General features: G+C 47.7%; 1 protein-coding gene across 3 annotated transcripts in view; it reads right to left on the reverse strand.

Moving 5' to 3' along the window:
• Positions 1-15,882, reverse strand: part of YTHDC2 (YTH N6-methyladenosine RNA binding protein C2) — a 2,707,399-nt gene that overhangs the window by 109,754 nt on the left and 2,581,763 nt on the right. The window lies entirely within an intron of this gene.

The following is a 15,882-nucleotide window of genomic DNA, read 5'->3' on the forward strand; positions in this document are numbered from 1 at the left end:
TAAAGTGCTTCTTGCGCTGAGCACTGCTGGTCTCCAGCAATTCTTTCTGGGCCTCTGAAAACATATCCTGACATGCTCTTTATGAAACCAACTTGAGACATCTTTCAAATTTTATTCTCTAGAAGATATTTAATTGTATGCAAATTGAGCCACCACAAGAGTTACTGGAGAATGCATAGGTTAATACTTGAAAGTTGAGCTGCTCTAAAAAAATGTCATCTGCCTTGATTATCTGTATTTGGGCTCATCTAGAGAGGCGGGAGAGATCGTTTCTGAGCTTAAGAAAAAACCTAATTAAAATTACAACTAAGAGAACAAAGGGACACCAAGCAAGTTCAAATTCTAAGAAGAGAATTCCAATACTTAGAAAGAAACATTATACAGAAAATGGCAAGAGGCAGCGTCAAATAACTCCAAACATCTATGATACCTTGTCCCATGTGAACAACATAAGGAAGAGAGGAATCCAGACTAAGAAAGGAGGAATGGATAAATCACTGTAAAAATGAATTGCTTCAGCGGCCATTATGGTGTGCAGAGAAGATGGTGGCTATTTGAAGGAGCTCCTTCCCCCTTTGCCGGATGGCCACACTCCAATAGCGGAGAAAAGAGGCATTAGGTCCCCCGCAACGAGGGATGTATGGCAAGAAGGTGGTGAGAACCTGACTGATGCCTTGCAGCGCAACATAGACTTGGTGGAAGAAAGAAACGGGACGACAACGGTGCCAAGGAACACGTGGAGGGCAATGCTGTCTCCTGGCTTCGGGGAGAGATAGGCCCTGTTTGCCCAACAGGATGTGTTTGCGCTGGAGAGACAGGACAGAGTATCCCTTGAGCCCCGGGAGAGTTGCAGGAAGGTCAAAAGACCTGGCGATCTTCACGCAACGCAGCCCAGACCCGGTGAGGGAGGAAAGCAGGAAGCCATCACGGCACCCGCCTGGCGTTTCGTGAAGATCGCCGCCTTCTGGCAAGGTGGGAGAAATTAGATATGGAGTGGAAGCGGCGGAGTAACGGGTTGGCGTAGATTTGGAAGGGAGCTACCGGTCGTACTGTCCCCACTGGGAGGACCCACACTAAAGCCATTCATTAAAGCAGGCTCGGCAGGATCAGGCGAACCCTAGACGTGGGGTGATGATCAAAAGAGGGACATGAGGCCCTCCAGCATGCAACAGACAACTAAGCTGTGTGTAGACCTCATAATGGCACCAGAGACCCACAGACAGTAAAGGGCCTACTGAAGGTGGAACAAGCAGCAGGCCCGTTATTGGGAACACTTTGGAGGGACCACAGAAGGAGGGACCAAGCCCCATCACAGAGTGTCAGAACAAACAGAAGGGAAGATGGCAGAGGGAGGGAGATACAGACTGGAAACCTTCTTTACTCCTGCAGCCCCATGAAGGCCTGTTATCAGAGACTGACCTGGCAGTTGCAAGGCTGGTGAGGGGGTTTGATGTACCCCACTGTCTTATAGGGGTATTCCTAGCACACTTGGGTACAGAGGCTCTAGAAAACAAAGAAGATTGTGGCGTGTTGGGGTCTGGGAAGGGAGATCTGAAGCAGCCAGATTGTTGTATCTACCTAGGCCCTGAACTGCGAAGTACAAGTATGTAATCGTTTTCTTGGCAGATCGAAGGGTCTGAAAAACCACCTAAGAGCCTGGCCCTTGAGGAGTGAGCCTGCACAGCAAGGGGGTCTCCCTGGATGTAATGGCAGGACACGTTAAACAAGTTCAGAATAAAGGAAGTAGATCGGACTACTAAGGGGCGATGGAGGATGAACGGCGACATGCTGGTTTGAACAGAAAAGATAGAGTAGGGACAAAGAATTATGCAACTCTGTGGTTTTGCTGGGGGAAGCAGTAGAAGGAAGTTATGCAAACACAGGGAATAGAGCTATCCTCATCAACCATATGCTGAGTGCGGCCAGAATTAATCTAACACAAGCGTGACAAAAAAATAACGGCCGGTGGTGGCTATGTGGTGGGTGAGACTATGGGGATTGATAGCAATGGAAAAGATGACAGCATAGGCATATGGCTCATACCCAAAATACCTGAATACATGGATGCCCCTCCACGAGTTTATGGAGGACAGGGAACAAATATACTTTAAACCTAAGAACCTTCGCAAGGTTTCTATTCTTTGATCAAGCAAGCCCTACAATGTATGGAAACGTTTCAAGTAAAGATGCTTCTGTTCAACCGAACGCCGATAGGATTAAATGGCAAAAGTGGGCGCGGGGGGGGGGGTAGTTACAACTGTTAAACTCAAGAGCCTCTACCAGATTCAGATGAGAACCGAAAGGAAGAGCGATAAAAAGAAAGCTGTATATTGTTTCTCATATGTATGTCTGTAATTTGAGCTCTTGAAAATAAACTAAAGTTTGTAAAAAAAAATACATTATGCAACTAGTATGCTCTAAGGGAGGGTCGAGATTGGAGGTGGCAGCCTCACTGGCAGAAGTTAAAAATAGGTTTTTCACCTTTCTTGCAGGCTGGTGTGAAAACTCTGCCCATTCTGTCGCTTCTGGAGTTGCTGTCCTGCTTCCATACATTAGAGGCCTTCAAGTGTCCGGTATCATCATGGCAGACACGAGTGAGAAAAGCCTTTTCAAGGTCTGCTAGACTTGTAACCTCAAGAACGGGTAAATTGAAGCTCTTCATGAGGAGAGCCACCATGTGCCAGTCGATCTCGTCCAAGACCTGCAAGGACCGGCACGGGATGTTAGTGGCGTGGTTGGATGATGTTGTTGTTGGGGCCCCTGACTCGGCCTCTGTCCTCCATAGTTACATTTCTGCCAGGCACAGCAGACTCTTTGAGTAAACTCCCTCATCAAAGAAGTCGAGGTCCCATAAAGAATCTTCCCTGGGGAAGAGGGCATAAAAGGGACATAGGTTGCATGCTTGAGCTGCTCCTTCGTCGACAGCTTAGTTGACGTCTTCGTCCATGCCTACAGTCACCTCAGTGACTACTATGAGACGAGAACAACTTATTCATCAACTTAGCACTCCACTTCGGAGAAGCGCTGCTCATCTACAGCTCCTCTGTCTACACCATCATTGTCGACGAGCCTGTCGACGGTGCACGGATGGTCAAATTCCTCTTCGACAAAGACCATCTCATCGAGGACTATATCTGCTCCATCAACCACCTCGTCGAGGACCAAGTCAATCCCGGCTCCTTCGACAATCTCGTCGAGGACCAAGTCTATCCTGGCTATCTGACCGACATCTATGTCGATTTCATCTACGCCATATACCACATTGTCGTTTAGAACCACTCTGTTAACAAGCACATCCTCAGGAAGAATACTGGTAGATGGATCTTTTGAGCGAGATGGAAATCTGAGACCACCTTCAGAAGGAAGGAGGGTCTAACTCTCAATGTCGCCATCTCCTTGGAGAAAACCAAGTAGGGAGGATTAACAGACAGAGCCCGTAGCTCACTCGCCTTTCTAGTGGAAGTGATGGCAACTAGGAAAATCCATTTACGGGTCAAAAGTATTAAAGAACAAGAATGTGCAGGGGCTCAATCAGAGAACCAGTAAAAATCATCACAACTGAGAGTGGTGCATCGCTAACATGTTTAGAAATGGCACTTTCAAGACCTTCTTGAAATGCAAGCTAGACTATCGCCTGAGAGAACAAGATTGCTTCCAGTATTAGCTAATACGACAGTGGATTCTAAATAAAGCAATCAGGGAGGCTGCAACAAGGCAGTTGACAGCATTTGAACAATTTACGGTAGGGTCCACCATGACAAAGGAACTGATCTCTTAACATTTACTGCATACTGTTAAATGAAGAAATAAATGGGATTACACGGAGGCTTGGTGAGACTGATACTGGTAGACCGATAACTGAAAAAGAGTGTGAGGGCTGTTAGGGACAATTCTCTTATAAGGCTAATTAACCAAACCTGGTGAGTCCCCCAGCAGCTTTGCTGGATTTTTGGGGTTTGTTTTTTTCTCCTGCTAAGAGTGAGACTCTTTTCCTCCCACTCTTAGGCATGATTTGAGGTATGTCTTTGACTTTGTATGTGCTTATGGGATATGGGGTTTCTTTCTCCATAGGGTAGCATCTGTTTTTGTGTATGTGTTACACAGCACCCTCAGTGCAGTAACACAGGGGTGTCATAGTGACCCCCAAACAGACTCCATACCCTGGGACTGACTACTGTCTCCCAGGGCATGTAAAGTCACCATTGATATGATATGGCATTTGTAACGCGCCTATACACAAGTGTTTCAAGGCGCGACGAGGCAGGGAGGGGGGAACAAGGGGAAGACAGACAGCGATCCTACTAGGCCAGGTGTCATTCAGACCACGCAAGTGCAGGGGTAGGGGGAAGGGAAAAAGTGCACGGGGAGGGGGGAGAGGGGGGAAGTGCAGTACAAGTAGTAGAATAGAAATAAAATAATAAATAAATAGGGCCAGCTAGTGGCAAGTGCAAGGTAAGTGCAGACAAGTGCTGAGGGAGGGGGGGGGGGCTGAAGTGATACAGAGACAGTCCCGCAGTGCAGGGGTTGCCAGGGAGGCAGTGCAAGTGAAGAGTGACTGGGCCCAGGACCGAGGTCGGTGAGAGTGGCCCAGTTGCAGAATCAGTGCAGTTTTCGTGAAGAATTTAGCAGGGGAGAGGGAGAGCGAAAGCAGAAGTGAAGAGGAAGGTTTTGAGGTGCTTCCGGAACCGGGGATGGTTCTCCTCAAGTTTCAGGGAGGCAGGAAGGCTGTTCCAGAGGGAGGCACCTGCCGCGGAGAGAGATCTACCCCCAGCTCGTTGCTTCGAGAAGCGGCTGACCCTGAGGGAGTTGGAGACGGATGAGTGTAGGGCTCGGGAAGGAAGATATTAAGCAAGAGAGAGTTGAAGGTATTTAGGCCCCAGGCCCCAGAAGGCCTTGTGGACAATGCAGAGGGTTTTGAACTTAATCCTCGCAGCCACTGGGAGCCAGTGTAGAGATTTCAGTCCTGGAGAGATACGGTCCCTGGGCTTGAGGCCAAGGACAAGTCTCGCAGTTCTGTTCTGGATGAGTTGCAGAGGGCGGAGAGTGGAGGCAGGCAGATTAAGATAGAGGCTGTTACAGTAGTCCAGCTTCGAGAGAACCAGGGCTCGGGAGACAGTGAGCTTCTGGGGGAAGGAGAGGAAGGGAAGAATACCTCTGAGGAGGTGCAGCTGGTAATGTGACTTCTTAGAGACGTCAGATATATGAGGAGAGAAGGAGAGTGTGGAGTCGAAGATGACCCCGAGGTTTTTTGCCTTGCATGTAGGAGCAGGAAGAGGGCCAAGAGGCCGGACAGAGAGCTGCAGGGAAGGAGGGAGTGGGTGTGCCGATGAGTAGGATCTCAGTCTTACTAGCATTAAGGCAGAGGTCATTGGCAGCACACCAATCCTGGATAGCAGACAGACAGTCAGAGATGAGGGAGGGAGAGGAGGAGGCCGAGGGTAGCCTGAAAATGAGCTGGGTATCGTCCGCATAGCACTGAAAGTTGGGGCAGAGGGCGGCGATGCGGTGGGCAAGGAGTGCCAGATACTGGTTGACTTTACTAGTCCTAAATTGTGAACAGAACCAGTACAAACCATCATATTGTGGAAGTACTGGAAAGGGTTAATTATATTGCCCCTGGGTCTGTTTTCAAGGGGGAACTGTCCAGTCCCCCCTTGTCGAGTTTCTGGCTGGTGGCAGTGGTTAACACGCGAAATATTCCACCGGAATATTCTCTATGGGATTTTCTCATTGATTTTAAACGCACCACTTTTTGGTGCAATGTTAAAGATACCGCTGGTTTATTTATTTAATATTAAATCAACGGTTGGGTCTTTTTACCAGAACGCTTTTCTAAAATGGCGTTTGTTTCTGTCTCTGTAACTCTGACCAAGGTCGAGCCCTTTGTTCCACTTTTTGGCGGGCTTCTCCACAGAAGCTCTCCAAATGGTGCCACTCTGTCTGGGTTCCACAGGATGTGTGGGGAGGGGTATAGGCACCCTGGACTGCGTTGCCTTAGCAACTCAAGTCGCACTCTATTCTGATTGGCCCAGTGGTGAGCCGCCCGGCTCACCACTTAGCATGGGTGAGTGACAGCTAGGCGGTTGAATGGGGGTTTTTCTGCATAAAAGCAGGGCCTTTGGGACTGGAATTTCAGAAGTCGCCACAGGACCTAAGAATTCGAAGAGGGAAGAAGCTGAGCCATCTGCAACGACGACACCACCGGTGAAGCCCTGCTGCAACGAACTCACCACTTTCCCAACGACAAGAGAAGATCTTCTGCTGGACGAGTCTTCTTCCTCTGAGCTGGTGGGACCAACCAGTTCACCCCTTTCGCCTTCCAAAGACGTCTCTTGGTTGAATCGCCCGTGCCAAGCACCCTGGCGGCCGGATAGCCAAGCTTCACCACTTTGACCGCGAATAAAAGGAACGCACCTTTTACCGAAGAACTCCGCGGCTGGTTTCATCCCTGTGCAGTGCAACGACTCCATGTTTCCTCCTCGACGAGATCCTCTCTCCCCCTGGTCGAAACAACGAACTGCAACCACTGCCAGGAACAACTGCCACCGCTGGAGCTTCCTCTCTCTTTAAGGTACGGTGTCCTGCTTGGCCTCCCTTTCTTCGGTTTGCCCAAGGTGACCCTTAAATCCTTGGCTTTCCAACTGGGTTGGCCCCAGACCTTCTAACTTTACCTTCTTGAATCGCCCCAACCTATTTTGAACATTCTGCAAAGACTTTTAGTGCATTTTAAACCGTGTGATCCTGGGCACATTTCGCTTTGCTCCATTTAAAATGGGCCTAGCCTATGAACTTTGGCTCTACAGTATATACTGCCTTTATTCCCTTGCTGAGAACGCCTAAAAGTGTTGGGACCTGTTTTATTTCTATGCTCTGCCTTTTTCTCTCCCTTTAACTGAACTATTGGAGTGCCATCAGGTTACGCGCTCACATCTGTTTTAACATATCGTGGTGTTTTAACTCTGATTTGTCTGATAGTTATCAAGGGAGGTGTGTATACTTTACCTGACTGTTTTAACTTGCTTTTGATTTAGAGTGCTAGTATATTGCCTAAAGTGTGTTTTAAATAAATCATTATATACTTTTTATACAAAGCTCTGGTCAGTGTTTGTTTGCTCTACTGTGTTTTTAGCCCTATTGTGTATACTCTATATACTGCCCTACTCTTCTTGAGGGAAGTCTGACAGCTCAGCCATAGCTACCAGGTAAATCTGGGTGGTGCAGACTGCTACCAATTGGGTTTACTGCTACTCCTGTAGTCTTAATCTTTTTGCAGTGTTCCCTAAGGGAACCGCACAGGATTCTGCCTAACAAGGGCATATGGCTGAGGATCTACTACAGTACAAATGAAGGAGACAGCATAGAAAGTAGTCGCGTGATGAGACCCAACAACGGCAAAGATGTCGAAAAAATGAATCCCAAGAACCAGGGGAAATGGTGGCGGGAGTGCGCGGGTCGAGGGAACCTTCATTCATATATGGTGGAAGTGTCTCAAGATCACACCTTTCTAGGAAGCGCTTTTATCATACGTATCTAAAAAACTTAGACGCACCTTCCCATTTGACCTGGGGCTGGCGCCATTGGGTATACCTACTGAGGAAACATACCCCCTAATCATCAAGGGGTGTACAACAATAAATCTGCTACTCTTCGCAGCAAAAATGGTCATAGCCGTGAAATGGAGGGGCTGTGAGGCGCTGCATATAAACTTATGGTGGGCTAAGATATGGTCAGTTTTAGTGCTAGAGAAATTAACGGCAGACCTAACAGATGGTCGGGAGGGTTATAACCAGAAGTGGGAGCTGTAAATAAAGTTCCTATCCTCATAGTGTATGTATAACTCATGCCAACACGGACGTAGAGCAATTAACGTGTTTGGGATAATGGAACCAAGAAGGTGTTAGTCTGCAAACTAATAGCAGAGTTTAGTGGGCGGAATAGCAGAATTTGAGATAATCCAATGCCTAGAAGAGGAAGATATGGACTGCATGGTTTGACATGATTCTTCTTATCTTGCAACTGCGATGCTAGACTTCATTTTGAAGAGTGGGGAGGGACGTGGGGCTACTTTGACTTGCTTTATTGCAGGGAAGTCAACTGTGTTCATTTGATGGTGATATCATGAAGTGCAGTGTCATATTCAGATTGCAGTAATTTCAAATTAATACATTATTTTTCACAAAAAATGTAACGTCAAAACTAAATTTAAATTCCACACCAGAACATCAAACCGGCATGCGGAAAACATATTGAAAAGGCCCTTTAGGAATTGAATGACTGGGGATCGTGAAAAAGTAGCACTGCTGAGGGGTTATGTTGAAGACCGAAATGGCAGCAAGATACCCCTTCATGTACCAATCTGTAGGCTCGTCCAGGCAAAAGGGAGAAGGAATTCAAAAACATAGAATGTGGAGGAGGTAAAAGGGTCCAGATCCCTCTAACAGCATTACGCCGAAAACCTCTGCCAACTGCATGGCGTGTCCTCTAGCTGAAAGGAGCATGTCCAGAACGTCCTCTAATAAATCCAACTCCCTGTGCCTCAGCCTTTCAGCAGCCAGGCATGAAGGTTCAGGCTGCAGGAACCTCCCCCGCTAGTGGGAGAGAAGGTCTGTTCTCTGCAGAAGACACCAGGGAGGGCAGATGGCCATGTGCAGCAACTCCGGGTACCACTTTCTCCGTGCCCAGTCCACAGCAATCAAGATCACCATGGACCTGAACAGAGGCAGTCTCCAGAGAACCAACAGAATGACAGGGATCGTCAGGAACGCATAGACCAGGTCGAAGTCCCACTTAACTGTCAAGGCGTCACGCATGGCTACCTGGTGAGGAAATTCCCTGGTGCAGAACCCGCTGCACTTACTGTTTACAATGGACAACCAAGAGGTCCACCTGGGGAGTAGCCCAGAAGAAGAAAATCTCCTTCGGAACTTCCTGGCAGATCTCCCACTTGTCGGAGGCTGCTTCACCAGGCCTGTCAGGGCATTCTGGCGTTGTTCCATTTGGCCGAGTCTGCCGTCAATTTCCCTCACACTGGGGAAGGGTGGGCATTGTGGGCTAATTAGGCTCATGGGGCTGAATAGCAGGGGCTAATCAATGCTGTGGTCGGTGGTATACCCCATGTCCACTGTACCATTGTCAGTTGTGTCCTCTATAATGCACGCATGTGCAAGGCCTTGTGGCTGCGGTGGTGGTGGCAGCACTGCTGCAGCTGGTGCTGCCGGGGTGGGTGCAGCTTGCGGGGCTTGAGGTGGCTGGATTAGTTGCACCAGTGGGGTCCAAGGAGGCTGGATTGGTTGCACAAGTAGGGGCTGAGGTGGCTGGACTGGTTGCACCAGTGGGGCCTTAGGTGGCTGGACTGGTTGCACCGGTGGGGCCTGGGGTGGCTGGACTGGTTGCACCGGTGGGGTCGCAGTTGTGCCTGTTGAGGCTGTGGTGTCCTGGGTGGTGGTGGTCTGTTGTGTTCGTCGGTGTCGATGGCTGGTGCCCCTTGAGGTGCTTGGATGGGCCCCCTCATTGCCAGATGATGTGCCTGAGGGAGCAGGAAAGGCAGGTTGTCAGTGATGAGTGTGGATTTATGAGGCAGAGATTCATGCTTTATCTTCTTTGTGACAGTGCTGTGTCAGGGACATGGCGGGGGACATGGCATGGTGCACACATACTTGTGTCATGCATACAGTGCGGGTGGATGTGTGATGTACATACATGGTAGGGTGGTGTGCCGGAGATACTGTCGTGGTGTACTGACAATTGATGGGTGGGGTGTGGCCCACAGGATGTGTGATGTTGTGTTGTGGAGAGTTGCGCCATGGATGGGGTCGCCATGTGCCTGCTGCATGTGGCACTTACAGGGATAGGTGGCTTTTTTCAGAACTCTCAGGTTTTGGGGTAAATTTGGCTAAGTTCAAATTCCTCAATTTCACACTTTCAAAGGATGAAAGAGAATCATTTGAGCAAAGATGGTCTTTTAAATAGGCAGCACAATCAATTAAATACTTGGAGGTATAGGCAATTAGCAAGATTTATGGATCACGCAGTAATAAACATCCGTAGCTTCAGATCAGTCAGGATCTCCACAGATGGAAAGCAGTGTAGACATCATGGTTGGGAAGAATAGCAATATTAATTATGAACATTCTCCATTGATCCCTATTCCTTTTTGAGGTGCTTCCCATTTTAATCCCATTGTAGATTTGATAAACAGGAAAAAGCTATTATTTAACTGTGTGGCAGAGTTAGAAATGATGAATCAACAACGAATACTCTACAGACCTAGAGAATTCTGACGTATGGGCTGCCCAGATATTATATGTTATTTTAAAACCACCAGTAAAATAAATAAAGACAAGAAATAAAAGTGCTGCCAGCAGGTGGCAAGTGCAAGGGTAAGTGCAGACATCAGGTGTCAAGTGCTAGTAGGGGCTGTAGGGATACAGAAACAGTCCCCAAGTGCAGGGTTGCCAGGGATGCAACTGACAGGGGGGGGACCTGGGCCGAGATCAGAGGGTAGCAGGTAACCAGTGCAGTTTCAGATTCAGCCAGAAGATCAGCAGGGGAGAGGCGGAGAGAAAACAGAAGCAAGGAGGAAGGTCTTGAGGTGCTTCCGGAATCGGAGATGGTTCTCCTTAAGTTTCAGAGAGGCAGGGAGGCTGTTCCAGAGGGAGGCCCCAGCAGAAGAAAGATCTACCACCAGCTTGCTGATTGGAGAAGCGACTAACCCTGAGGGAGTTGGAGGCGGATGAGCGAATAGCTCGAGAAGGAAGATATTAAGCAAGAGAGAGTTGAAGGTATTGAGGTCCCAGGCCGCAGAAGGCCTTGTGGACTATGCAGAGGGTTTTGAACTTAATCCTCGCCGCCACTGGGACCCAGTGCAGAGATTTCAGTCCTGGAAAGATACGATCCCTGGGCTCGAGGCCAAGGACAAGTCTTGCTGTGCTGTTTTGAATGAGTTGCAGAGGGCAGAGAGTAGAGGCAGGCAGATTTAGAAAGTGGCTGTTGCAGTAGTCAAGCCTAAAGAGAACCACAAAGCTCTGGAGACAGTGAACTTCTGGGGGAAAGAGAGGAAGGGAAGAATACCTCTGAGGAGGTGAAGCTGGTAGTGTGACTTCTTAGAGACATCAGAGATGTGAGGTGAGAAGGAAAGTGTGGAGTCGAAGATGACACTGAGGTTTTTAGCCTCACAGGTCTGAACAGGAAGAGGGCCAAGGGAGGCTGGCCAGGGATTAACAGGAAAGGAGGGAGCAGGTGTCCCGATGAGGAGAATCTCGGTCTTACTGGCATTAAGGCAGAGCTAATTGGCGGCACACCACACTTGATGGCAGACAGACAGTCAGAGATGAGAGAAGGAGAAGAGGTGGCGCAAGGGAGCCTGAAAATGAGCTGAGTGTCATACGCATAGCACTGAAAGTTGGGCCAGAGAGTGGCAATGCGGTGGGCAGGAAGTGCCAGGTATTGGTTGAACAGCCAGGGAGAAAGGTTAGACCCCCAGGGAGCACCACAGGTAGAGATAGAGATAGGGGAGAGGAAGGACCCAAGTTGGACCTGGGAGGGTCGATCAGAGAGGAAGACAGTCAGCCAAGCCAAGGCCTGATCAGTGATACCCAGGTTATCACAGAGGCGGTTGAGCAGGATGGCATGGTTGACCGTCTCAAAGGCAGAAGAGAGATCAAGTAAGAGGAGGACACAGGGGGTGTTGGAATTGAGGTTGTAGAGCAGGTCTTCACGGATGTTCAGGAGAGCAGTTTCCGTGCTTCTGGAAGCTCTGAAGCCAGACTGATGGTCATGGAGACACCCAACAGATTCAGAGTGAGGATTAAGCTGGGAGATGGGAAGCTTTTCCAGGAGTTTGCCCAGGAAAGGAGTGATGGGGATTGGATGATAGTTAGCCGGGAAGGAAGGGTCGGCAGGCGGTTTCTTAAGAAGAGGGTGCACAAGGTAGTGCTTCAGGGCAAGGGGAAGACTCGAGTGGCGAAGGAGTGGTTGCAGAAATCAGCCATAGCAGGAGCCATGGTGTCAATGTGGTCCTTGATGGTTTTGGAGGAACAGGGGTGAACCTGTTTTGACGAGACTTATAGATCAGACCTGTCTAGAAACCTCGCCTGCGAGAACAGGGGAAAGGCAGAGAAGGAGGGAGGAGAGGTGGCCGAAGAAGGCCCAGAGGGAGAGCAGGGAGTAGAGGGAGGAGGAGAGGAAGAGAGAGAGGACAGGATGTCCCAAGTTTTAGACCGAAGAGTTTGTGTATTATACTCATTATCAGATCCACTTTCACAATATGAGATAAAGTAGGAAGAAAGACTGCAATTACACCATTTCTATCACCTTTTACATCAGTGTCAGGTAATCCCTCATTTATGCCTGGGTTGAGAAAGCATAGGTTGAAAGGATGGAAAGAGGGAGGTTGCCACAAGTTGGGGAGACCTGTACCGTGATGGTAACATGAGAAGCTTTCAGGAATATAAGACATATTTTGGGGTCCCCGAATCTGACAGATTGCAATACTTTCAACTAAGGCAGTGGGCAATGCATCATACATTAACAAGGGGATCTAGAGAATTAACACGCTTTGAGAAATTCCTACAACAGACAACCTCTTTGAAAAGTTTGATTTCTTAGATGTAGAACATTATTATGACAAATACGTGTGTTCTTGGCAGAAAGACCTAACAAGATCTGTCTGAGTGGCCTGTCTGGAAATATGGATGAATACCTGTAGAATGTCTTAGTTTGTGCAGCTGCTTGAAGCCCAGATTCAACACATTTACACATGGAAGAGAACCCTTGCTCTACTGCTATCCAAATAGGTCCCTTTTTGTTGTAGAAACTGTGGGGTAAGAACTTGCAGCCCTGAGAAGCTTTTGGTTAGAGGTGAAAGGTAGGCCATACTTGTACCACTTAAATAAATTGGGGTACCCCTGATCAAGCTCACACCAGAGTAAATGCACCCCTCCAGGGAATTAAGGCCAAGAGTCTATCTTGCAAAAGATAACACATTTAATCTGTACAGAAATGAGGATTGGCAAAGAACTCTGCCCAGAGCGGTATATTCTGTCCCTCAACCGCTCCCAGGTCCTGAAGACTGATGCTGGGCTTGGAGCTTAAATACTCTTGACTTGGTTACTGGATACCGGCAGAGCTCATCCAAAATTGTCCTTCTTGCCTTTCAAAGGATTCTGCAAAGTCTTCCTTTCTTCATCATCAGCAATTCCTGGCAGCCATGCTACTTAACATATTAATACCTTATACAGACAGACACTGCAGATTTGTTTTCAAACTTTGAGGCCTAGTCCCCAGTAAAAACTAAACTTTCATATAACTGATTTTTATTCATGCTCCACACATCTTGCTCATATTTGTATGTGGTCCTACAATCTCTTAACCCTGATTTCATTATTCTGTATGTTGTGCATTGAATCGGTACACTCCTATTCTTAGTCTGCATGTGCTTTTGATGAACAGGAACAGCTGCTCAGCCACTTCGTGTGCTCAGAGAGCTAACCTCGGTGATGCAATGCCTGTAGTCTATTTTTAGCACAAGCTGCATTCACCATGTGCTTTAAGCAAAGCGAACTACAATTTAACAGTTTTACAAATACATCCATCTAAATAGTTATTTGCACCTTATATTTCAATCCTAAATATCTTTATTTAGTGACTAGCCACGCATGTGTGGGATTATTTTTGAATGAAAAAAGCTTTCTCAGTGCTATAGTGCTTAGAAGTCTTGCCTAATTGTAGAGCGCTTGAGGGGTGCAGGAAGGCGCTAGCCAAAGCGCTAGCTCCTCCCCAACAGAGGTCAGGGTCAGCTTTTGCTGAAATCCTTGAGTGCATAGGATCAAACGAAACCGGCATCAAGTAGGTCAATACCAGATTAAGATCCCATTCTCGATGACAAAAGGGGTTGGCAGAAATGTATTGAGAATTCCCTTCAGGAATTGGGCGATGACCGCAATAGTAAAGAAGGAACCTTGGTTTGGGGACCTCTTGAACAAAGACAGGGCTGCCAAATACCCTTTGACTGTGGTAACCTGAAGGCCTGACAAGGCTAGTGACAGAAGGAAATCCATCAATGTGTTGGTGAGGCAAGAGATAGGGTCAATCTCGCGTTCCTTGCACCATGCCTCAAATCTTCTCCACCTGCATGCATACAGAGATCTTGTAGAAGGTCTGCATTCAGCCAGCAACACCTCAATTACCTCCTCTGAGAGGTCCCAGTCATCATACCTCATCCTCTCAAGGGCCACGCATGTAAGTTGAGGGAATCTGGGGTAGAGTGGAGCACTCGACCCTCCGACTGGGTTAGGAGATTCGGCCGGTGAGGCAGACAGATGGTCAGATTCAAGAGATCGGAGTATCACATCCTCCTCACCCAATACGGGGTGATCAAGATCATGGTTGCTCAAAATCTCTTCAAACCCCTGAGAAACCAAGAGATAACAGGAATCGGGGGGAAGGCGTAGTGGAGAGGGAAGGTCCAATCCACTACAAAATTGTCCCCCATTGCGCCGCTTGCTGGGAATTCCCTCGAGCAAAACTGTTGGCACTTCCTGTTGGACTCTGTGGCGAACAGATCCACTGCTGGCGTACCCCAGAGAGTGAAGACCTCCTCCTGGACTTTCTGGCACACTTCCCAATCGTAAGAGACTGTACTCTGCCTTGCTCAGAGCATCTGCCAAGGTGTTCTCCGTCCCCGCCAGATGAACTGCAGAGACCGAGATTTTTTTCTTTTTTTTTTTTTTAATTACACGTTTTATTGGTTTCAAACTAATACATCGTAACAACAAAAGAAACCTATAACAGTTTAAGAAAAAAAGGAAATCTACCCATCCTTAATACAGATTCTTTTTCTTTTCTGCTTACAATCAAAATAAAAAACAGCCTAGAGTCACATTTCCATCATCAAAAGCCCCACCCTGCTCAAGAGGTCTACCCAGTGCCCTGATCTTAGAGAGAGATCATGCATCTACAAATTAAATTTGGATGCCCGCCCGGTTGGGATATTCAGCTTTCAAGACGATTGAATTGATGAATTTGAGTATTTCCAAAGCTTGACAAATTTTTTGGCCCATTAACAACCTGTCCCAACATTCTTCCAGCGATAAACATCCCATTCCTTCCAGATAATCTCCCATATATTGTGTTCTTCTCACAGGTAGTGCCTGACATTCCATTGCGATATGAAAGAGCGATGCCACCTGATTCACAGAATCGGCACAGGTTGTTATCAACGCCTCTCTGGTGCCGGCTGAACTGTATCTCACGGGTGGGCATAATGTTCAGGTGGCATTGCATAAGGAGATCCCTATAAAATGCAGAGGGAAATCTGAGGAGGTAGAGGGGCGGATCATTAAGACCCTTTTTTTCAACCCACCATCTAAATGTTAAGGGGGCAAAAGGTCTAGCTTCACAGGTGTTAATCCAGTCTGCCATTTACAAGGACGTCTTTACCTTAAGAGGGTCAACACTCAGCAGACCAGAATCCGCCTCACAATTTGACAGTGTCTCATTCATTTTCGCAAACCATAGGTTCAAAGATCTTTCATTTCGCATGCTCACAGTTCTCAAGATCACGAATGGAGGCGGGCCCTCTAACACAATGCACTTCCGATACAAGGAAATCTTCCACACGATTATGTAGGCCATTGAGGTTAGTCGCAATTAATGTTGAATATTTGCTATCGGTAAGGACTTTGGGAGTCTTAGTACACTGCGCCAGAAATGCCCCTCCATCAGGACCATAATTTGGAAGTGTTTCTGCTACATATGTAAGGACCTGCATCACCTTTTGGCTATAAAAGGTGAGAATAGGTATAAAAGAGAAGGCCCCATAGCGCCTATGGATGGCGATTCTTTGATTTGTCAGGTTTTTTAGTTTTGTTCTCAGCCAATCTA

This window comes from Ambystoma mexicanum, chromosome 6p, assembly GCF_040938575.1.
Source record: "Ambystoma mexicanum isolate Mex_15411 chromosome 6p, UKY_AmexF1_1, whole genome shotgun sequence".
Taxonomy (NCBI): Eukaryota; Metazoa; Chordata; class Amphibia; order Caudata; family Ambystomatidae; genus Ambystoma; species Ambystoma mexicanum.